Below are 24,977 nucleotides of genomic sequence, written 5' to 3'. Positions count from 1 at the left end.
TGAACCATCTTAAATTGTAATGGCACAATCTCCACTCCTGACTGCTACACAAACAACATTTCCGTCCCCGAAGGAGAATCTGGGGGCATACGGCTTTGACATCGAAGTTTCTCGCGACTACATTCCAGTACAAAGCATTATCGGTGTACTTGATGAGTCACATCTTGGCGTAATGTCGAGCCTTCGACGAAATGCACCACCGTCGTCATCAGAAACAACTGACTACAGTGATTGCTGTTGCAGTGAACGTTTGTAGCCCATAGACGGCTTGCGAGTTGTCAGCGTACGTCATCGTTACCTCATGCTGCCAGAGATGGTGTCCATGTCTTCACTGAAGGGTACCATAGCTCTCGTGAAGACGAAAACAAAAAACAACCATAACTATATCTCTCCGTATAATATTGTTCACACTCCATAGAAAATTTGAAGGTTCGCTACAGCGAATATTTCACTTCAACCTCGAAATTATCCGAGAAGAAGCACGCGCATTCAAGTCAAACGTGCCGCAGCACTTGGAGATAATCATTTATGCGTTTCGAGGAAGATAAATGAGGCACTCATTTATCACGAAACTAAAAGTGTAGAAAAAATATATTTAATATCACGAAGGATCTTTTTTTTTTTTGTTTTATGTCGGTTCAATCTGGCAGCAATGAGATGAGAGTGCTCTGCAGATATTGCTTTTATAAATAAATCCTGTCGAAAGCCATCGGTTCGAGAAGCGGGAAATAAAAAATAAAAATTATATAGATTTTTTCACTCACTCGTCCCTTTCGCTCCGAAATATTAATGTCACACAGAACAAAAAAAAAAAAAAAAAAAAAAATGTGAAGAGAGGGAGGGAGATGAGGGGGGGGGAGAGGAGAGAAAAGGGCTGAGGGTGTGTGCGTGGGATTTCGTACGCTTTGGCGACGTATGCCGGCTGTGATATTACAGAAATGAGAGAGAGAGAGAGAGAGAGAGAGAGAGAGAGAGAGAGAGGTGGGGGTGCGGGGTGGGGGGTGCGGGGGACTGGCCAGAGTAGAAGTGGTGGAGGGGCGGTGGGGGAAGCAGAGGGGTGGGACGAGGGTGGTAAATGGATTTGGTGCTGGCGTTGGTGCTTGGTGCTGCGAGGGCCAACTGGGAAGAGTCGTCCCATGTCCTGGCACCAAAGCGCAACGCCAGCCGATTTATCAGCAGCGCCTAATCCCTCCGCCAACCCTGTCGGTACCGCCTGTGTGCGTGCGTGTGCGTGTACGCATGTACGTGAGCGCCGGTCCTGATTTACGCGTAGCCTCAATCCCATTGACAAGGTTGTAAATCACGCGCTTTCTGTTCGCCCGCCAGTCCTCTGTTCTCTCTCTCTCTCTCTCTCTCTCTATCTATCTATCTATCTGTTTCTCGTACTCTCCCTCTCCGTCCAGTCGGCTGCGCAGTCGCCGCTGTTCATCCTCTTGCGCCGATACCTCGCCCGACAACTTCGAACACTTTTAGTGCAGCTCCGAAGGTACTGCAATGGCTTTAGGCTTGCTATTGATCCCGTGAAAGAATCATCAGCAAAAAAAGAAAAAGAAAAACAAGCAAGAGGGAGTAGTTTCACAAGGTGCGACATGGTCGCGAATTGAACGATGACGCGAATACAGAATAAATTTCCTCTACTTCACGTCTATGGTCACAGACTTTTGTCATCAGACTACCTGTTTCGGTCTATAATGACCGTCTTCAGACCTATTTTATAGAAACATGTCCTAATATACTGGAGCCATAGTGGCATCGTCTAATGTTAAACCCAAAATCGGCACCAGCATCGTCAAATACATATAAATAATAGTATATACAAGAGTCATCTTGTCAGCAGTAATACTGATCAAAGCAAACTTACTTCTCTGGTGCTCTTGAACAAATTGTGCAAGCAGCATTTAATAATAACATAAACATTGTGCCTTCCACACTTGTTGGACCTTTCTCTCGACGTCCTGTTCCTAACCCACTGCGTATCAAAACATTTGTTTACGTTTTCACTTTAGGAGACACAATCGTCTTTAGAGATTCAGCAACTACATTGAGATTGAAGGTAAATCTCATGCGTTGTTCCGTCTCAGTTGCACATTTTTAATTACATCACATATTTCCATCCCTCTGGATCATCTTTAGATCTAAATAGTTGTGTCAGTAATCCGTCTTTTCTATTCATATACGGTATGTACCCAGATAGTGTATGTGCTTCTGAGTGGACAAGATGGGATGATGACAACTATTTAGATCTTAAGATGAACAATGGGGATCGAAACATGTGATCTATTTAAAAATATACAACTGAGACCGAACAATAAATGAGAATTATTTTAAATTTCTGTGCGTCTTTCATGGATTCACAGCACCAGATTTACACCTGGTGGCCAAAACTGAAACTATTTTTTTTCAGAGTAAATCGGTTCCTCATTATTGTATTAACAAATCAACCAAGTATCGCTGCCACGCGAATACAGCGAAGAAGAAAAAAGCGTTTATTTTTACAAAACCATACATTTTATACTTTTCAACATAATCCCCTTGAACATTTGTGCACTTGTTCCAATGGGCTACAAGCTTACTTATTCCGGCTGCAAAGAACTCTTTACCTTGATGTTTGAACCAATTTCCTACAAACTTCCTCACGTCCTCGTTGTCCAGAAACCTCCTCCCACTAAATGCCTCCTTCAGTGCACCAAACAAATGGAAATCGCTAGATGCTAAGTAAAGACTCTAAGGGGTATGAGGTAGTGCTTCCCGGCCCAGTTTATCCATGGTTTCACTTGTTAGTTGAGCAATATGAGGACGTGCATTACCTTGCTGGAGAATCTTACTACTCCTATGAGATCCACGACGTCTCTCTCTCATGGCTGGCTTCACCTTGTTTAAAAGCGAATCCAAGTAGTATTGGCTGTTCATTATACGCTGCTCTTCGAGTTATCACAAAAACTGGACCTTCAGCATTCCAGAACACCGTTAACAAGACTTTTTCTGCTAATGATTGGGTTTTGAATTTTTTATTAACAGGTGAGTTGGTGTGCTTCCACTCCATGCTTTGTCTTTTTCATTCTGGCTCATAATAGCGAATCCAAGTTTCATTACTAACTAAAATTTTGTTGAGAAACTGCTCACCTCCTCTTTCATAACGTTCCTTTTACTCTGTGCACACTCTCAACCTTGTTTCCTTGCGTAGCCGCGTCAACTAAATGGCTCAAATGGCTCTGAGCACTATGGGACTCAACTGCTGTGGTCATCAGTCGCCTAGAACTTAGAACTACTTAAACCTAACTAACCTAAGGACATCACACACATCCATGCCCGAGGCAGGATTCGAACCTGCGACCGTAGCAGTCGCACGGTTCCGGACTGCGCGCCTAGAACCGCGAGACCACCGCGGCCGGCGCCGCGTCAACTCCTTTGGGTCTCATCTTGCACATGTTTTGCGGTACTTCAGCTTGTTACAGATAATGTTATGAACAGTACCAGTACTAGCTTCAACCTTATCAACTATCATTTCCACAGTCACACGCCGATCGGCACGAATAATGTCACCAATTCGACTTTCAAGTGAGGGACTTGAAACTGAAACTGATCGGCCAGTCACTGAGTGGCGACCATTTTTCAACTGCTCTACCCACTTGTAAAAATTTACACGATTCATACAACCTTCACCATAAACTTTAGACATTCTACAGTATATATTTACTGGTTTCTCACCTTCAGCAAGTAAAAAACGAATAACGGAACTTTTTCAACTAATGTGGACGTTTCCAGCAGACTCGCCTCATGAAATGTAATTTTGAGGTTATAAACAAAACAATGTTGATTTTGTATCCCGCATGGAAGGCGCCGCGTGGGTCTACTCCTGTAAACTGAATGGGTAGGCAGAATGTAGGAAGTAATCAGGAGCAGGTGAGGTAAGACTCTCCGTACAGCTTTTTACGTGAAAGTATATTTAATTATTAGTCAATGACATACGTAACTTCACAACTGAAGAGCCCGTAGGTGCAAAACCGTATTCCCGTCGTAAGTAGTACATAGTCTCAATAGCAAGCTGAGGTTCAATCGATATTTGCAGGCCGTCTGCTCTTGATTAAATGGTCAGAATCTGCAGCGGAGCTCGTAGATCTGCAGAGCGCCTGCTAGAGGGCGCTATCGTCGGTGTCGGTCGTAGTGGCAACTTACGTACTTACAACCTACGCCGTGGCATCGTGGCTATCGATACCACAGTTAACACATCAGCTGATCAGAGCTCATCCCAGTGATGCCAACTTAAAGCCATAGAAGTACCAAACTTGCCCTACTAACAGTATTTTCCCCAGACCAATTTGTCTATTTAATTACTGACTCACCCTCGAATAACCACCCCGTAAAATAATGAAGTGTGTACTCTAAATGATATGAAAAGGACCCCCTAAAATGTATGATACAATCAGACACAGTTTCACTGCGGTGTTCTACGCCTTCGTCCATTCTCTGCAAACCACTGTGAAGTGCACGGCAGAGGACACTTCCATGCAGCACGGTAAGAATGACTGTTTAAATGCTTCCACGAGCCTTGAAATTAATCTAATATTGTCCTCACGATCCCTGCGGGAGCGATGCGTTGTTGTTGTTGTTGTTGTTGTTGTTGTTGTGGTCTTCAGTCTTGATGCAGCTCTCCATGCTACTCTATCCTGTGCAAACTTCATCTCCCAGTACCTACTGCAGCCTACATCCTTCTGAATCTGCTTGTGTATTGATCTCTTGGTCTCCCTCTATGATTTTTAGCCTCCACACTGCCCTCCAATACTAAATTGGTGATCCCTCGATGTCTCAGAACATGTCCTACCAGCCGATCCCTTCTTCTAGTCAAGAAGTGCCACAATCTCCTCTTCTCCCCCATTCTATTCAATACCTCCTCATTAGTTATGTGATCTACCCATCTAATCTTCAGCATTCTTCTGTAGCACTACATTTCGAAAGCTTCTATTCTCTTCTTTTCTAAACTATTTATCGTCCACATTTCACTTCCATACATGGCTACACTCCATGCAAATACTTTCAGAAACGACTTCCTGACATTTAAATCTATACTCTATGTTAATAAATTTTTCTTCTTCAGAAACGCTTTCCTTGCCATTGCCAGTCTACATTTTATATCCTCTCTACTTCGACCATCATCAGTTATTTTGCTCCCCAAATAGCAAAACTCCTTTACTACTTTAAGCGTCTCATTTCCTAATCTAATCCCCTCAGCATCACCCAATTCGACTACATTCCATTATCCTCGTTTTGCTTTTGTTGATGTTCATCTTGTACCCTCCTTTCAAGAGATGTACACTCTTTGACATAAAACTTGACCGGCGGCCGGCCGCTTCAGAGGCTAAGTCCGCGCCGATCGCGACATGGGACAAAAAAACTGGCCAACTCGCTAATTCTCTAAGTCCGGTTATCTGCACAATCTGGCAACACTGTAGACTGCGGCACTTCCTGGAGGAAAACTTGTCCCATGATAGAGAAATTCTAGGCTGATTACGCCTGTGGTCTAGCGGTAGCGTGCGTTGATTCTGTTTATAATGTCAGTGGATCGAGAGCAGCTGGCATAAAATATTTTTATAGCCTCTTCTGTCTGAATGCTGAAGACGTGAATGTAATGGTAGCGCAGATTCAATCTATTTCGCTTTGTGACACACCGATATCAAAATTTTATCCAGTAACGATTTTGCGGCAGATTTCCTGCAGACTGTCCTCCTCTGGACGCCGTATGCGGCAAAGCTCCGGGATCCATTTGCTGGCTACTGGCAGCGGCCGTGGCGACAGCAGCGGCGCTGCACTCCCCCGTTCTTTATCGAGAGCGCCTGCTACCACTCATCGCTTTTGATGATTTAAAACGCTTTATTATTAAATGTTGCTCCACAGAAAATTTCTACAATTTCCATTCACGCTCAAAAGCAACGGAGACAGACGCCCTGATTAGTAGGCGGGTATTATATTACATTAATCGGCAAGAGCTGAGTATGGCCCGAAATTAATTTTATAGACTGGGACGAAATTAAACCACCTCACTACATTCGATGAATTTATAAATGCTTCATACCTCGTTTCTTTTCCTTTCAAACTCAATTATTTGTGCAACTTTTGGTCAATGTTCGGATGTTTTCGTCAAGCCAGAGTGAGCGTCTGTGGTGTAAAGTGTATTACAGTTCTTGTTTCATTCCTTATGGTAAGTCTATGCGATAAACTGTGTGAATACCTTGCAATGCATGCTCTGTAGCAGTGCAGGAACACTGCACATTTGGAGTTCCATGTATGGGTTCATGAAGTATTTATTGTTGATCGGAAGTGATAGTTAAGGTCATCAGATTTAAACCAGAAAAATTTGTCGTTTTGAAGGATTCAGAGAACGGAAAGGAATTGCTTACGCCGGTGTTAGAAAACGTCTACAGTTAAATGCTATTGCAAAAATTTAGAAGGTAACTATATTAATGAACATGTGCACTTCATAAACAACCTTCTGACATGTTAGACCTATATGACGAACAAAGCTCAAATTTATATCATTGACAGTCGGTTTGAATCTTTTCAGGGTCTATTTTACAGTGAAGCACCTTGGAATTTGCAAAGCAGAAATCCATGATATTAACTTATTTTACTAAGTCGAAATCGGACGAAGATTGATGTTTAAAGGCATTCTTCAGATTTCGCATACGAAATTTTTACTAGCAGTTTGCAACTCCATTCATTAAAATGGAAAATAAAAGGTTGTAGTCAGCGGCTTCTACCGTGATTCGAACTGCCATGTCTTATAGTACAAGCACTGCAACGCACAATGGAACCTCTGAGCTAACGACACACTGGCGGCCAGAGGCGGAATATAGTCACTGCGATGTTGCCTGAGCCTCAAAACGCAACCTTAAACACACGAACAGAGGAGGTGGAGATTACTGTTTTAACGTCCCGTCGACAACGATGTCATTAGAGACGGAGCACAAGCTCGGATTAGGGAAGGATGGGGATGGAAATCGGCCGTGCCCTTCCTAAGGAACCATCCCGGCATTTGCCTGAAGCGATTTAGGGAAATCCATGAAAACCTAAATCAGGATGGCCGGGCGCGGGATTGCACCGTCGTCCTCCCGAATGCACACACAAACAGGTGTTACTTATGTGAAGAACGCCGTTCTTGGAGTCCAGAAATTAAATATACTTTCTAATTGTGTCATCTTGCAGTGGATTATATCGTACGAGTCTTCGATGTGGAAAACGAATGTCAAGTGAATTTAGCGAGGTAACGCCGACCTACAACCGGAAGTAAATGCACTATCAGTGTGCTGACAAATACTTGCTACGACGCTGCCATTTCTAGGCTCTCTGACGAGGCAGCTCTTCAGCGAAATGCTTGCCGTGATTCTCCGATACGGTTCTTCAGAGTGGAGACGCGCGCGCACGTTTGGTTTTTATGCGGCGTTCTCCCCTGATGGTTTCTGACGTCGCCTTGTGGGCTATGTATACATATGAGACATTCAATTATCATTAATCCAGAATGATACAAGTTTCAGCTTCCTGCGAGGAAAAAGGCTCTTGACGCCGACATTATATCATTTCAACGTAGGGAAAGCAAAACAGATCATTCAATGTTTCTCATTCAACATAAAGCATGTGAGATAATTTTCCGTAACGTTCATAATCATCTAAAAATACAAACGAAGTAAAAATACACCGGAAGCTTATTCGAATTGAATATAACGCTTTGCACCTCGATGTCGAATTTGTCCACTTGCAATCTTTTGCAGCATACACATAGAATGTCATGATTATCACGAGAATGAAGAAATATGTTGGTAAGGATGGAAGCAAGAAGAGACGCAGTCAACAAATATTCTATTCCTCATGGCATTCATTTCATTTGACACGTAAGAAGAGGTAAAGCGGGAATTTACTTTCGTTAACACGAAAGATATGCCGCACATATTGATAACGAGGAAGTCTGCGTCTTCATACGTTTCCTCCTTGAAATCTGTATGCTCTATTATATACTAAGTAGCCCGATCATTGTTTCGGTAATGTTACCCTCTTGTTTTACCCCGTAACGATGAACAGATTCCAAATGCATGTCTCCCTTCCTGGGTTGTTTTTTGTGTTTTATTGCTTGGAATTCCTGAAGCAGACCACTGTGCCTTCCCCCCTCGTGGGTTAGGTCTCAAAACTAAACCGCTTTGTATCCAATGGCATAATTTATTCAGACAGCATCAGCATAAGACTATCAAACAAAGCCTTCCATTTACAGTTGCAGCACTCTAACCAGCACTGACCAAAGTGTAATCCACGGTCATGGTCCTAAAGTACCAGCTGTCTGCTACTGTGGCAAAGTCCGTACTACACTTTCGATTCCGCAGCACCATTTTATCTGGTAACACTGTGTAGTTGCACAGTTGTGCTACCAGGTCTCTCCTCACACTGTCAACTTTATGTATCTCACTTCTCCTGTAGCGTAGATCACGAGGAGCCGAAGTAAATGAGTGTATTCTGCATGACGTAACATTCAGTATTCCCTTCTTTCATAGCCACTCTTCATGTGCATCGATACCAAATAGGAATGCGAAAACTCTTGCGAGTGAGAGAATGACAATAACAATCGTTACAAGAACAAGCAAATAATGAATGATGTTTATTCCAACGCAGAACGAGAATGGCTTTAAATATAAAAATCTGTATCTATATCTATATCCATATCTATTGATCTTTGAGTTGGCACAATGCAAATATATTCTTGGCATTTAGTTACTGAATTTAGTTCTGGATGTTTGCAGAGAAAAGGAAAAGTCGGTACTTCTCGCTAGTGTAATATAATGTGAACCAGCAACTAACCTTTCCTTAGAACAAGACTCAAGCAGGTCCTCAAGTAGGTATCAAGGCACTGCTGCATTCTGTTCCCTGACATTGCTCTGATGACGGTTAATGCAGATAGTTCCGATTATGAAATACAAAACGTATTGCAGGTTAGTTCCTAGGATAGTAACATTAAATTTGCGTTGTAGACGGCACATGAACGTGACGACTATCCATATTACTCATCAATATAAAAAGACAATATTTTGGGAATTTAGCAGGATTACTCAAAATGAATTCTGAAATTGGGTGACTGACTGCACAGGTGCTAATCGTCGTCAAGAGTATACGATGTCCTAATCGCATTAGGAATATGAAGATCGTCTTCGACAGCTCGCAACTTTCACATTGCTATCTCCACCCTACTCCACACAGCCCTCGGTGGAGTTGCACTACGTTGCCGATGTTATGGAAGGCCTTCAAACCGACAACAGACCACATATTGAAAAATACAAGCGAATTCTCTTGCAGCGTAAGCTTATTTGAACTAATCTAAAAATTATTGGAGAGGAACATTGTCCTATTCAAAAAAAGTAAAATGTTACACACTGTTGACGTCAAACGGACATTATCTATGTCCTGTCTTGTGTCCTACTCATCTATAATATCAAGTGTACTATGAAAATGATTATATATAATGTATGATAGGGTAATGCATTGATACCAGATGGTGGGGGCCGGCCGGTGTGGCCGTGCGGTTCTAGGCGCTTCAGTCTGGAACCGCGTGACCGCTACGGTCGCAGGTTCGAATCCTGCCTCGGGCATGGATGTGAGTGATGTCCTTAGGTTAGTTAGGTTTAAGTAGTTCTAAGTTCTAGGGGACTGATGACCTTAGAAGTTAAGTCCCATAGTGCTCAGAGCCATTTGAACCATTTGAACTATTTAACACAAAATGACATTAAAAATTATAGTTATTCACGAGCAGCTAGTTGAGAATATGTATGAACATTAAATGACACGACGAACTGAAATAATATGACGAAGAGTTCAGCGCTCACTGGGAATAGAGCCCCACACATATCGTTGTTGACTACACACAAAGAGACGTCAGCTACCGAATTTTTCTCCACCAGCTGCTCAGAATAGCATCTTGAACTTACAGTCATCTCGCAAATAGTTCTGTGTCTCACTGGGAGTTAAAAACGTCAGATATCGTTAGTGTTGACAACGAATGAAAATACATTAAAAATCAAAATTATTATCCACCGGCAGATAGGTGTTCTCATGATAGAGCTTGATAATACATAATTAAATCTTTAGTGCCGGGCCAGGATTCGATCCCATTCACGCGTAATATGTGAAGGTGTTGAGGAATCTGCAGTTTTGAACAAACAACAAATTGTAGCCGAGCTGTATTGCCACGAAGGGATCAAATTCCGCGTTAAGGGCGGTCTGAGTTGCATTCCCAGTTTAGAACCAATTTGATCGACATACAGAAGCTCAAATAAAAGATGGAATAAGTGTCCTGTGACCATACATAGCGTTTGTGTCGTCACTTGAAATAAATAACTAGTATAAGAAAGGTTACTGGTGATAGAGTTTCTACATGTCGCCACCCCAGACTTTATTGTGGTTCAACCTACCGTCTACTTGGTAAAGAAGGAATATCATCTTTAATGTGAATTTTCAGACCACGCAGCCATTATATCTCCTTCACTTGGTGTAGCCAGGAGAGAATGGAATCTGTCTCTCCCTATCTAAAATCAATGACGGAAGTGGGAATCGAACCCGGACCATAGGTATGACAACCTACCATCCGTCCAACAGACCACGAAATCCTCTTCTCTGCGAGTCATTTTTCTATCGTAACGCAGTTGCGCCACACTGGATGAGAATTCTGACACACAGGCTCCCTGTAGTAATTTGCAGCATGTTCAGTAAATTCATTTACTTGGTTGACCGAATCACCATGAACTAGCTGCCTCGGCTACCCAGTGCATACATTCGACTATTTTGTAATCACAGAAATAAAATCACGTAACTGCCACCTACACACAACTGCCAACAGTGTAGGATGCAGAAGTTTAAATAGGAAGTGTTCCTTTCCACTTGAGCTATTCTATTGCGCTATCTGTTACTAGAAAACGTCGTTCAGTCCAAAAGAAAAGCTGTAACTGTTTGTCTCTCAGAAGTCAAGACCTGGCCATATGGATAATCTCACAGTGCTGTGGAATCCAAAAGTTCTGGAGGAATAGTTGCCGAGCTCTGGAGCTGCTGTAGCTACGTGTCATCTTGTAGCATAGATAAGATGTCGCGAGTTCGAATACATTCAGTGCTACATTTTTTAAAACGCAGTTCTGCTCTCTGCTGAAGGTATCAATCTAATGGAACTTTGAACATAATTCCCTTCACTTCTCAACCCAAAGTAGTCGCATGTGGAAAAAGGGCTAACTACTGTGACATTTTGTTCTATTCAGGTTTAATAGACAGCAGGCAGCAGATGCATCTCGAAGATGTGCAGGGAGAGGGCATCGTGCCATAATATGTCAGAAAAGTATTTTCTACATTAGCCGTCGTGTGGTAGTGATATTTTATTCTTCTTCAAACTTTGTTTGACAGCTTTAACTCAGAACAAGCTTTCTACATGCATGGAATCAATAAACTGCATGTGCATTGTCAGACTGTCATAGGTAACATCAGAGAATTCGCATATATCGTTGATGATTAATTTCTCTCTCATGTTTACTATTGTTTTAACAACACTAAAGGAAACCTTACGAAAATTGTGCACTGTATTATAAGAAATTAAATAAAACTAACCATGATAACCTTACGACGAAAGTATCTGTACACAAGCATGCCTCTATCGACACGAATTAGTAAAATACTACTCACTTAGATTTTGATTGGGTCTGTGTTTAATTGGTATGCTGTCTCATACTCAAGAGGTATGCAAATGTGGCATTTCATAAATATAGTTACGTATTCCTAGAAACCCAAAATTCGCTTGTCAGCAGCGGAAAGAGGCCTTACCTGTTGTGCAGCATTGTAAGTTTTTCAACATTGCACTATGAGCTGAAAACATTTTCTTGCGATTTCCTTATTGATGTATGATCTGATTGCTTGTAGCTCTTTCACAGAAGGGATAAAAACGTTACAGTCAGTGAGACTGGAACTGCGAACCGTAACAGACGCTTTTTCACATGTCAGCACGTTACCACAGAGCTGACGAGGAGGTATGGGTCTTAGCTTGCTACTACGACGGCAATAGTAACTAGAACTCGTAAACCGCTATTTGAAGGTCGAGATTAGTTGCGGTTTCCACCTGCAACGACTTTCCTGGGCTGAAAACCTTAAATTTTCAATCTTTTGTTACCCTTCAAGCGATAATAACTCAGATTATTCAATGGAAATGACAGGTAAAATCAAGTGAACTTTGAGGCTTAATTCCGTGCACACCAGGAAGTAACTCGTCGATCACAGAGTTGCCAAACATACGTTGCCTTGTTGCCAAATCTCAGTTACAGTACCAGCAGGAAGAAGACGAACCGATGTGATCCTACAGCGGTCTGGGAAGTGACCATAGCTGGTGTCTCCAAGTCGCGGCTGCTACGGCCTGGAATACGTAATGCGTCTGATTCGCTTTCTGTAACTATGTTTTGGGACTGGAGCGTAGTTACTAATAATTCTCAGAACTGACTGCAAACTGAGCATCATAAATCAGTAACTCTCATTGTTGTTTTTATATTTCTTTCGTAAGTGTACTCAAAACTAAGAAAGTCATTCACAGGCGTTTTCGTGCCTCGCCGATAGTCGAGCACAACATACAAATAAAAATAAAAAAGAATGTGTGTGTGTGTGTGTGTGTGAGAGAGAGAGAGAGAGAGAGAGAGAGAGAGAGAGAGAGATAAATAAAAAGCAATGAGAGAGAGTGTAAAAAATTGTTGTAAAGAAATTGAATCATGGTATTTAAAGAAATCTTTCATTAAAATGACACACTCCACATCATTACGAAATGTCGTATTCATGATCTATGGAACAAGAGTTAATCTAATCTAATCTAATCTAATCACATCATATTGATGATTAGCCATGAAGAGTCATGATTTACGGAAATTTTGGCCAATACCAGTAACCAAATCTAAACTTGAAAATAAAAGACGACAATTTTTGTAATAAACCGTGACTCCTGTCAAGACCCTTTCGTCCCTGTTGTCTAACCACGAAAGATGTCTGATATACCTCCATTCTGAAGTAACAAAGTGTGCATGCATTTAAAGATGAAGTGCATGATGTGAAGTTCTGTGACGGAGATACGAACCCAACACGTAATTAACCAAATCTAAACTTGAAAATAAAAGACGACAATTTTTGTAATAAACCGTGACTCCTATCAAGACCCTTTCGTCCCTGTTATCTAAGCACGAAAGATGTCTGATATACCTCCATTCTGAAGTAACAAAGTGTGCATGCATTTAAAGATGAAGTGCATGATGTGAAGTTCTGTGACGGAGATACGAACCCAACACGTAATCCGATTGTTAACTAAGAAAAATCAAATGTTACGTATCGGTTTTTCTTACGAGCCGCTAGGTGTCTGAATCTAAAATAAGGATACAAACTTTTGTGCCTAAGCAACAATCGAACTGCACACCTACCGTGCATCCACGAATATAGCTTAAGTATCAGTTGCTTACTCATGAACAGTAAGATGTGTGCGTGTTTGACCAGAAATAACGACGCCTGTTGCGATTGTTGGAAACACATGAACAGACATTGAAATTGCGCGTTAATTTTCACTAGCAGGTGGGTGTGCACTTGATAAAGCTAGAAATGAAATTATGAATATTTTTGTACTGGATCAGGTTTCAGACCCACATACTTACCTTTGGAGGAGACCTAGAGAAGATTGCAGTCTTGGGAAAAGGAACGAAATGACTGAACTATACTGTTCCGAGAGATTCAGATCCTCGAAAGAGGAGATACGAATTCGAATCACAGTCCAGCACCAAATTTTTAAACGTCTCTAGTTCAATCAAGTACAAGTAAAATAAGAGCCCTGTCCCTTTAAATGGCTATCGGTTCATCAAATAAAATAAAATTTTCTAATGTAAGTGAGCTTACTGGCGACTGTATTTCTGTTTACCATGACTTCCGCTGTGTCATTTCCCAACGTAAACCGCCTCTGCCAAGTTAGGAATGAAGGAACGTGATGTTTAATGCGGATTCTGGATTATAACGTCTTTCTCTTGAGGTTACCAGAGTTAAAATAAATCTGTTTGTGCCTCTTAAAAGTAAATGCCTGAACCCACGCATTGCACCTGTGATAGCTCGTTCCACCATACCATTGTGGCCACATTACCCAGCCCCAAGAGTGCGCTGTAAATGATGATGTGCTTAGCTTACAAAATTAGTCACGGTGGAAAAAATGCGAGTCTATTAAATGGTCAAGTAGAAGCAAGCTTCTGACGCAGAGATTATGCTATTCTCATGTCAGCAGGATGTAAAGACTCTTCTAGGCATCATAGGCTGGATGTGAAGCCATTTTGGTTTTTCACAAATTCAGCAAATTTCTTAGCTCGAGAAAATCCACTGTGAAGTGTGAAGTTGCCGGATAATTCGATTATTACTGTTATTATTAATATCATTTTATTCATACCGCTGCTGGAACACGACCGTAGTCTTCAGGTAAAACGCGAGACCAGCTAATATGACGTCTGGCGACCGAAAGCACATATCGACAAAATTTTTATCGCCCCTTTCCTCTCGGTGCTGAAGCTATGAATGTAATTCAAGCGAATCTACAATATCATATTAGCTGGTCTCGCGTTTTACCTCAAGACTACGGTCGTAGTCAAGAGTAATGTACTAAGACTGGAGTCAAGACTTCCTCTGGGAAGTGCCGAAGTCTACATGTTGCTAGATCGAGCATATTGCCAGACATAGAATTCTGAGAGGAGCACGACTGTATTGTCCACCTTACGTGAACGACTCGGCGGTCAATTTTTTGGTCTGAGACTGCATCTACAACACATATTGCACGCTGAAGACGCATCAGACGCATTACGTATTCCAGGCCGTAGCTGCCGCGACTTGGAGACACCAGCTATGGTCACTTCCCAGACCGCTGTAGGATCACATCGGTTCGTCTTCTTCCTGCTGGTACTGTAACTGAGATTTGGCAACAAGGCAACGTATGTTTGGCAACTCTGTGATCGACGAGTTACTTCCTGGTGTGCACGGATTTAAGCCTCAAAGTTCACTTGATTTTACCTGTCATTTCCATTGAATAATCTGAGTTATTATCGCTTGAAGGGTAACAAAAGATTGAAAATTTAAGGTTTTCAGCCCAGGAAAGTCGTTGCAGGTGGAAACCGCAACTAATCTCGACCTTCAAATAGCGGTTTACGAGTTCTAGTTACTATTGCCGTCGTAGTAGCAAGCTAAGACCCATACCTCCTCGTCAGCTCTGTGGTAACGTGCTGACCTGTGAAAAAGCGTCTGTTACGGTTCGCAGTTCCAGTCTCACTGACTGTAACGTTTTTATCCCTTCTGTGAAAGAGCTACAAGCAATCAGATCATACATCAATAAGGAAATCGCAAGAAAATGTTTTCAGCTCATAGTGCAATGTTGAAAAACTTACAATGCTGCACAACAGGTAAGGCCTCTTTCCGCTGCTGACAAGCGAATTTTGGGTTTCTAGGAATACGTAACTATATTTATGAAATGCCACATTTGCATACCTCTTGAGTATGACACAGCATACCAAGTAGTTAGCCCTTTTTCCACATGCGACTACTTTGGGTTGAGAAGTGAAGGGAATTATGTTCAAAGTTCCATTAGATTGATACCTTCAGCAGAGAGCAGAATTGCGTTTTAAAAAATGTAGCACTGAATGTATTCGAACTCGCGACATCTTATCTATACTACAAGATGACACGTAGCTACAGCAGCTCCAGAGCTCGGCAACTATTCCTCCAGAACTTTTGGATTCCACAGCACTGTGAGATTATCCATATGGCCAGGTCTTGACTTCTGAGAGACAAACAGTTACAGCTTTTCTTTTGGACTGAAAGACGTTTTCTAGTAACAGATAGCCCAATAGAATAGCTCAAGTGGAAAGGAACACTTCCTATTTAAACTTCTGCATCCTACACTGTTGGCAGTTGTGTGTAGGTGGTGGTGGTGGTGGTGGTTTGTGTTTAACGTCCCGTCGACAACGAGGTCATTAGAGACGGAGCGCAAGCTCGGGTTAGGGAAGGATTGGGAAGGAAATCGGCCGTGCCCTTTCAAAGGAACCATCCCGGCATTTGCCTGAAACGAGTGTAGGTGGCAGTTACGTGATTTTATTTCTGTGATTACAAAATAGTCGAATGTATGCACTGGGTAGCCGAGGCAGCTAGTTCATGGTGATTCGGTCAACCAAGTAAATGAATTTACTGAACATGCTGCAAATTACTACAGGGAGCCTGTGTGTCAGAATTCTCATCCAGTGTGGCGCAACTGCGTTACGATAGAAAAATGACTCGCAGAGAAGAGGATTTCGTGGTCTGTTGGACGGATGGTAGGTTGTCATACCTATGGTCCGGGTTCGATTCCCACTTCCGTCATTGATTTTAGATAGGGAGAGACAGATTCCATTCTCTCCTGGCTACACCAAGTGAAGGAGATATAATGGCTGCGTGGTCTGAAAATTCACATTAAAGATGATATTCCTTCTTTACCAAGTAGACGGTAGGGTTGAACCACAATAAAGTCTGGGGTGGCGACATGTAGAAACTCTATCACCAGTAACCTTTCTTATACTAGTTATTTATTTCAAGTGACGACACAAACGCTATGTATGGTCACAGGACACTTATTCCATCTTTTATTTGAGCTTCTGTATGTCGATCAAATTGGTTCTAAACTGGGAATGCAACTCAGACCGCCCTTAACGCGGAATTTGATCCCTTCGTGGCAATACAGCTCGGCTACAATTTGTTGTTTGTTCAAAACTGCAGATTCCTCAACACCTTCACATATTACGCGTGAATGGGATCGAATCCTGGCCCGGCACTAAAGATTTAATTATGTATTATCAAGCTCTATCATGAGAACACCTATCTGCCGGTGGATAATAATTTTGATTTTTAATGTATTTTCATTCGTTGTCAACACTAACGATATCTGACGTTTTTAACTCCCAGTGAGACACAGAACTATTTGCGAGATGACTGTAAGTTCAAGATGCTATTCTGAGCAGCTGGTGGAGAAAAATTCGGTAGCTGACGTCTCTTTGTGTGTAGTCAACAACGATATGTGTGGGGCTCTATTCCCAGTGAGCGCTGAACTCTTCGTCATATTATTTCAGTTCGTCGTGTCATTTAATGTTCATACATATTCTCAACTAGCTGCTCGTGAATAACTATAATTTTTAATGTCATTTTGTGTTAAATAGTTCAAATGGTTCAAATGGCTCTGAGCACTATGGGACTTAACTTCTAAGGTCATCAGTCCCCTAGAACTTAGAACTACTTAAACCTAACTAACCTAAGGACATCACTCACATCCATGCCCGAGGCAGGATTCGAACCTGCGACCGTAGCGGTCACGCGGTTCCAGACTGAAGCGCCTAGAACCGCACGGCCACACCGGCCGGCCCCCACCATCTGGTATCAATGCATTACCCTATCATCCATTATATATAATCATTTTCATAGTACACTTGATATTATAGATGAGTAGGACACAAGACAGGACATAGATAATGTCCGTTTGACGTCAACAGTGTGTAACATTTTACTTTTTTTGAATAGGACAATGTTCCTCTCCAATAATTTTTAGATTAGTTCAAATAAGCTTACGCTGCAAGAGAATTCGCTTGTATTTTTCAATATGTGGTCTGTTGTCGGTTTGAAGGCCTTCCATAACATCGGCAACGTAGTGCAACTCCACCGAGGGCTGTGTGGAGTAGGGTGGAGATAGCAATGTGAAAGTTGCGAGCTGTCGAAGACGATCTTCATATTCCTAATGCGATTAGGACATCGTATACTCTTGACGACGATTAGCACCTGTGCAGTCAGTCACCCAATTTCAGAATTCATTTTGAGTAATCCTGCTAAATTCCCAAAATATTGTCTTTTTATATTGATGAGTAATATGGATAGTCGTCACGTTCATGTGCCGTCTACAACGCAAATTTAATGTTACTATCCTAGGAACTAACCTGCAATACGTTTTGTATTTCATAATCGGAACTATCTGCATTAACCGTCATCAGAGCAATGTCAGGGAACAGAATGCAGCAGTGCCTTGATACCTACTTGAGGACCTGCTTGAGTCTTGTTCTAAGGAAAGGTTAGTTGCTGGTTCACATTATATTACACTAGCGAGAAGTACCGACTTTTCCTTTTCTCTGCAAACATCCAGAACTAAATTCAGTAACTAAATGCTAAGAATATATTTGCATTGTGCCAACTCAAAGATCAATAGATATGGATATAGATATAGATACAGATTTTTATATTTAAAGCCATTCTCGTTCTGCGTTGGAATAAACATCATTCATTATTTGCTTGTTCTTGTAACGATTGTTATTGTCATTCTCTCACTCGCAAGAGTTTTCGCATTCCTATTTGGTATCGATGCACATGAAGAGTGGCTATGAAAGAAGGGAATACTGAATGTTACGTCATGCAGAATACACTCATTTACTTCGGCTCCTCGTGATCTACGCTACAGGAGAAGTGAGATACATAAAGTTGACAGTGTGAGGACAGACCTGGTAGCACAACTGTGCAACTACACAATGTTACCAGATAAAATGGTGCTGCGGAATCGAAAGTGTAGTACGGACTTTGCCACAGTAGCAGACAGCTGGTACTTTAGGACCATGACCGTGGATTACACTTTGGTCAGTGCTGGTTAGAGTGCTGCAGCTGTAAATGGAAGGCTTTGTTTGATAGTCTTATGCTGATGCTGTCTGAATAAATTATGCCATTGGATACAAAGCGGTTTAGTTTTGAGACCTAACCCACGAGGGGGGAAGGCACAGTGGTCTGCTTCAGGAATTCCAAGCAATAAAACACAAAAAACAACCCAGGAAGGGAGACATGCATTTGGAATCTGTTCATCGTTACGGGGTAAAACAAGAGGGTAACGTTACTGAAACAATGATCGGGCTACTTAGTATATAATAGAGCATACAGATTTCAAGGAGGAAACGTATGAAGACGCAGACTTCCTCGTTATCAATATGTGCGGCATATCTTTCGTGTTAACGAAAGTAAATTCCCGCTTTACCTCTTCTTACGTGTCAAATGAAATGAATGCCATGAGGAAAAGAATATTTGTTGACTGCGTCTCTTCTTGCTTCCATCCTTACCAACATATTTCTTCATTCTCGTGGTAATCATGACATTCTATGTGTATGCTGCAAAAGATTGCAAGTGGACAAATTCGACATCGAGGTGCAAAGCGTTATATTCAATTCGAATAAGCTTCCGGTGTATTTTTACTTCGTTTGTATTTTTAGATGATTATGAACGTTACGGAAAATTATCTCACATGCTTTATGTTGAATGAGAAACATTGAATGATCTGTTTTGCTTTCCCTACGTTGAAATGATATAATGTCGGCGTCAAGAGCCTTCTTCCACGCAGGAAGCTGAAACTTGTATCGTTCTGGATTAATGATAATTGAATGTCTCATATGTATACATAGCCCACAAGGCGACGTCAGAAACCATCAGGGGAGAACGCCGCATAAAAACCAAACGTGCGCGCGCGTCTCCACTCTGAAGAACCGTATCGGAGAATCACGGCAAGCATTTCGCTGAAGAGCTGCGTCGTCAGAGAGCCTAGAAATGGCAGCGTCGTAGCAAGTATTTGTCAACACTCTGATAGTGCATTTACTTCCGGGTGTAGGTCGGCGTTACCTCGCTAAATTCACTTGACATTCGTTTTCCACATCGAAGACTCGTACGATATAATCCACTGCAAGATGACACAATTAGAAAGTATATTTAATTTCTGGACTCCAAGAACGGCGTTCTTCACATAAGTAACACCTGTTTGTGTGTGCATTCGGGAGGACGACGGTGCAATCCCACGCCCGGCCATCCTGATTTAGGTTTTCATGGATTTCCCTAAATCGCTTCAGGCAAATGCCGGGATGGTTCCTTAGGAAGGGCACGGCCGATTTCCATCCCCATCCTTCCCTAATCCGAGCTTGTGCTCCGTCTCTAATGACATCGTTGTCGACGGGACGTTAAAACAGTAATCTCCACCTCCTCTGTTCGTGTGTTTAAGGTTGCGTTTTGAGGCTCAGGCAACATCGCAGTGACTATATTCCGCCTCTGGCCGCCAGTGTGTCGTTAGCTCAGAGGTTCCATTGTGCGTTGCAGTGCTTGTACTATAAGACATGGCAGTTCGAATCACGGTAGAAGCCGCTGACTACAACCTTTTATTTTCCATTTTAATGAATGGAGTTGCAAACTGCTAGTAAAAATTTCGTATGCGAAATCTGAAGAATGCCTTTAAACATCAATCTTCGTCCGATTTCGACTTAGTAAATTAAGTTAATATCATGGATTTCTGCTTTGCAAATTCCAAGGTGCTTCACTGTAAAATAGACCCTGAAAAGATTCAAACCGACTGTCAACGATATAAATTTGAGCTTTGTTCGTCATATAGGTCTAACATGTCAGAAGGTTGTTTATGAAGTGCACATGTTCATTAATATAGTTACCTTCTAAATTTTTGCAATAGCATTTAACTGTAGACGTTTTCTAACACCGGCGTAAGCAATTCCTTTCCGTTCTCTGAATCCTTCAAAACGACAAATTTTTCTGGTTTAAATCTGATGACCTTAACTATCACTTCCGATCAACAATAAATACTTCATGAACCCATACATGGAACTCCAAATGTGCAGTGTTCCTGCACTGCTACAGAGCATGCATTGCAAGGTATTCACACAGTTTATCGCATAGACTTACCATAAGGAATGAAACAAGAACTGTAATACACTTTACACCACAGACGCTCACTCTGGCTTGACGAAAACATCCAAACATTGACCAAAAGTTGCACAAATAATTGAGTTTGAAAGGAAAAGAAACGAGGTATGAAGCATTTATAAATTCATCGAATGTAGTGAGGTGGTTTAATTTCGTCCCAGTCTATAAAATTAATTTCGGGCCATACTCAGCTCTTGCCGATTAATGTAATATAATACCCGCCTACTAATCAGGGCGTCTGTCTCCGTTGCTTTTGAGCGTGAATGGAAATTGTAGAAATTTTCTGTGGAGCAACATTTAATAATAAGGCGTTTTAAATCATCAAAAGCGATGAGTGGTAGCAGGCGCTCTCGATAAAGAACGGGGGAGTGCAGCGCCGCTGTTGTCGCCACGGCCGCTGCCAGTAGCCAGCAAATGGATCCCGGAGCTTTGCCGCATACGGCGTCCAGAGGAGGACAGTCTGCAGGAAATCTGCCGCAAAATCGTTACTGGATAAAATTTTGATATCGGTGTGTCACAAAGCGAAATAGATTGAATCTGCGCTACCATTACATTCACGTCTTCAGCATTCAGACAGAAGAGGCTATAAAAATATTTTATGCCAGCTGCTCTCGATCCACTGACATTATGAACAGAAACAACGCACGCTACCGCTAGACCACAGGCGTAATTAGCCTAGAGTTTCTCTATCATGGGACAAGTTTTCCTCCAGGAAGTGCCGCAGTCTACAGTGTTGCCAGATTGTGCAGATAACCGGACTTAGAGAATTAGCGAGTTGGCCAGATTTTTTGTCCCATGTCGCGATCGGCGCGGACTTAGCCTCTGAAGCGGCCGGCCGCCGGTCAAGTTTTATGTCAAAGAGTGTACATTCCTTTCAGCTGCTCTTGCAAGTCCTTTGCTGTCTCTGACAGAATTGAGCGATGCGTAGGGGATTGTAATATGTTTTCAGATTCATCATGCAAAGCCAACTTCGCAGGTAGGCCGATACATGTCCACGTACAACGCCTGCGTGAAATGACTGGCTTTTACAGTCGGCCCGGGTAATCACGCTTTCGGCAGTAGTGACGCATGGAGCCTTTGCACGATTGCCCTGAGAGGAAACCAGCGTCCCATACTGAAACGAATAGTTCGGGACGGATGTGATCTCGGAGATATTTCTTGGCGGCTCAGCCGTGCCGGAGGTGAAGTACGGATTCGTGAGATTGGCAGGCAGAGTGCGCCGGCAGTGTAGGGCCACAGTGTTATGCATAAATATTAATCAATGCAGATACGGAGGGAATTTCGGAATAAGCAAACAGGCCGCGGAACCGCGCGCTCCCCGTCTTACAAGCGCTGCATATTCATAAGGCCGGCCGGCTGGATATTACACCGGGCCCCGCTCGGCCGTGCGCGCGCCGTGTAAATCTGCGGGAGGCGTCTTGGGTAGGTTGGCGCACAGTGGCAGGGAGGTCGGACCCCGCTTAAGCTGCTGGGTCCGTTTGTGGCCGGTGGCCGGAACCAGCGAGGCTCTGCGCTGCAGGCAGAGGCCTTAGGGGGGTATAGCCGGCGTTCGACAACGTTAAGTGCCGCAAGGTATTCGCAGTTCTCACAAAAATTGTGTGGGGAAGCGCAGGAAGACACGCATAGGACCGATGCTTGTTGCAGGGATTGGCAGTTCAGCGTCAGCGTAATTGCCTAATTTAGAGAACCAGCATTTGAGGCTGACTGCAGTACAATTTTACTGCCGCCAACTTACATTTCGCGGAAAGACCATAAAGATGAGAGAGATTAGGGGTCGTACAGAGGCATAGAGGCAGTCATTTTTCCCTCGCTCTGTTTGTGAGTGGAACAGGGAGAGAAGATGCTAGTTGTGGTAATAGGTACCCTCCGCCACGCACCGTATGGAGGATTGTGGACTACGTCTGTAGATGTAAATGTAGATGTATATGGCTCAGTATCAGCTCTGCGCGCTGGCAGGACCCCCCAGGTGGAGTCCCCGGCCGCTGCTGAGGAATGGGTCACCGCCACGGCAACCACCACTGCCTCCTCCGCCTCATCCGCGTCCCTTGTGTGAAGCCATTACCGTCACCACGTCATCCCATCCACAGGCCTGTACGATACCGGCAAGGAGGTACCTGTTGACATTGTATTAGGGCATGTTTGGCATGCGCCGCTGACGATCAAAAGAACCTGTCACTACATCTACATGTAAGCTCCGTAGTCTATCTTACAGAGTGTGGCGAAGGGCACTTACCCCACAACCGTCCCCTCTTCCCCAGACCCCCCCCCCCCCCCCCCGCCGCGGCCGCCGCCTAATCCCTGTTCTATTCGTTAATCGTCAGAAGAAGGAATGTCGAAAAGCCATCCGCATCTACATAGATAACCAGTAAGCCACCGTATTGGGCGTGGCAAAGGGTACCCTGTAAAACTACCAGTCATTTCCTTTCCTGTTCCACTCGCAAATGGAGCGACGGAAGAACGACTGTCTACATAGACGTATCCGGAGGTGAGGGTCTCATCTGGAATGCCCCAGGGAAGTGTAGTAGATCCGCTGTTGTCTTCTATCTACATAAATGATCTTTTGGATAGGGTGGATAGCAATGTGCGGCTGTTTGCTGATGATGCTGTGGTGTACGGGAAGGTGTCGTCGTTGAGTGACTGTAGGAGGATACAAGATGACTTGGAAGGGATTTGTGATTGGTGTAAAGAAAGGCAGCTAACTCCAAATATAGATAAGTATAAATTGATGCAGATGAATAGGAAAAAGAATCCGGTAATGTTTGAATACTCCATTAGTAGTTTAGCGCTGGACACAGTCACGTCGATTAAATATTCGGCCGTAACATTGCACAGCGATATGAAGTGGAACAAGCATGTAATGGCAGTTGTGGGGAAGGCGGATGGTCGTCTTCGGTTCTTTGGTAGAATTTTGGGAAGATGTGGTTCATCTGTAAAGGAGACAGCTTATAAAACACTAATACGACCTATTCTTGAGTACTGCTCGAGCGTTTGGGATCCGTATGAGGTCGGATTGAGGGAGGACATAGAAGCAATTCAGAGGCGGGCTGCTAGATTTGTTACTGGTAGGTTTGATCATCACGCGAGTGTTACGGAAATGCTTCAGGAACTCGGGTGGGAGTCTCTAGAGGAAAGGAGGCGTTCTTTTCGTGCGTCGCTACTGAGGAAATTTAGAGAACCAGCATTTGAGGCTGACTCCAGTACAATTTTACTGCCACCAACTTACATTTCGCGGAAAGACCACAAAGATAAGAGAGATTAGGGCTCGTATAGAGGCATATAGGCAGTCATTTTTCCCTCGCTCTGTTTGGGAGTGGAACAGGGAGGGAAGATGCTAGTTGTGGTACGAGATACCTTCCGCCACGCACCGTATGGTGGATTGTGGAGTATGAATGGAGATGTAGATGTAGATGTATACACACACATCAAAAAAGGTATTGCATCACCTCGGTTCCTAGAATTCCGGAACCTGTACAGAAAACTGGATTAGAGATCAACATAAAAATCATTTCCGCCATTTTTATTGCTCATGAAAACTACACATTGCATGTTGTGCCACGGTACAGCGAGACCCTCAGAGGTGGTGGTCCAGATTGCTGTACACACCGGTGCCTCAAATACCCAGTAGCACGTCCTCTTGCACTGATGCATCCCTGTATTCGTCATGGCATACTATCCACAAGTTCGCCGGCCGGGGAGGCCGAGCGGTTCTCGGCGCTACAGTCTGGAACCGCGCGACCGCTACGGTCGCAAGTTCGAATCCTGCCTCGGGCATGGATTGTGTGATGTCCTTAGGCTAATTAGGTTTAAGTAGTTCTAAGTTCTAGGGGACTGATCACCTCATAAGTTAAGTCCCATAGTGATCAGAGCCACTGGAACCTATCCGTAAGTTCATCAAGGCAAGTCGAGAGAGGAACTGTAGACGTCATTCTCAATGGAGAGAAGTCTTCCGAAGTAAGAGTGATTTCAGGTGTGCCGCAGGGGAGTGTCGTAGGACCGTTGCTGTTCACAATATACATAAATGACCTTGTGGATGTCATCGGAAGTTCACTGAGGCTTTTTGCGGATGATGCTGTGGTGTATCGAGAGGTTGTAAGAATGGAAAATTGTACTGAAATGTTGGAGGATCTGCAATGAATTGACGCTTGGTGCAGGGAATGGCAATTGAATCTCAATGT

At 43.1% G+C, this 24,977-nt stretch overlaps 1 protein-coding gene across 1 annotated transcript in view; it reads right to left on the bottom strand.

Moving 5' to 3' along the window:
• Positions 1-24,977, bottom strand: part of LOC126215070 (homeotic protein ultrabithorax-like) — a 976,291-nt gene that overhangs the window by 328,373 nt on the left and 622,941 nt on the right. The window lies entirely within an intron of this gene.

This window comes from Schistocerca nitens, chromosome 12 (assembly GCF_023898315.1).
Source record: "Schistocerca nitens isolate TAMUIC-IGC-003100 chromosome 12, iqSchNite1.1, whole genome shotgun sequence".
NCBI classification, from domain to species: Eukaryota; Metazoa; Arthropoda; class Insecta; order Orthoptera; family Acrididae; genus Schistocerca; species Schistocerca nitens.
This window is presented reverse-complemented; position numbering and strand designations above follow the sequence as displayed.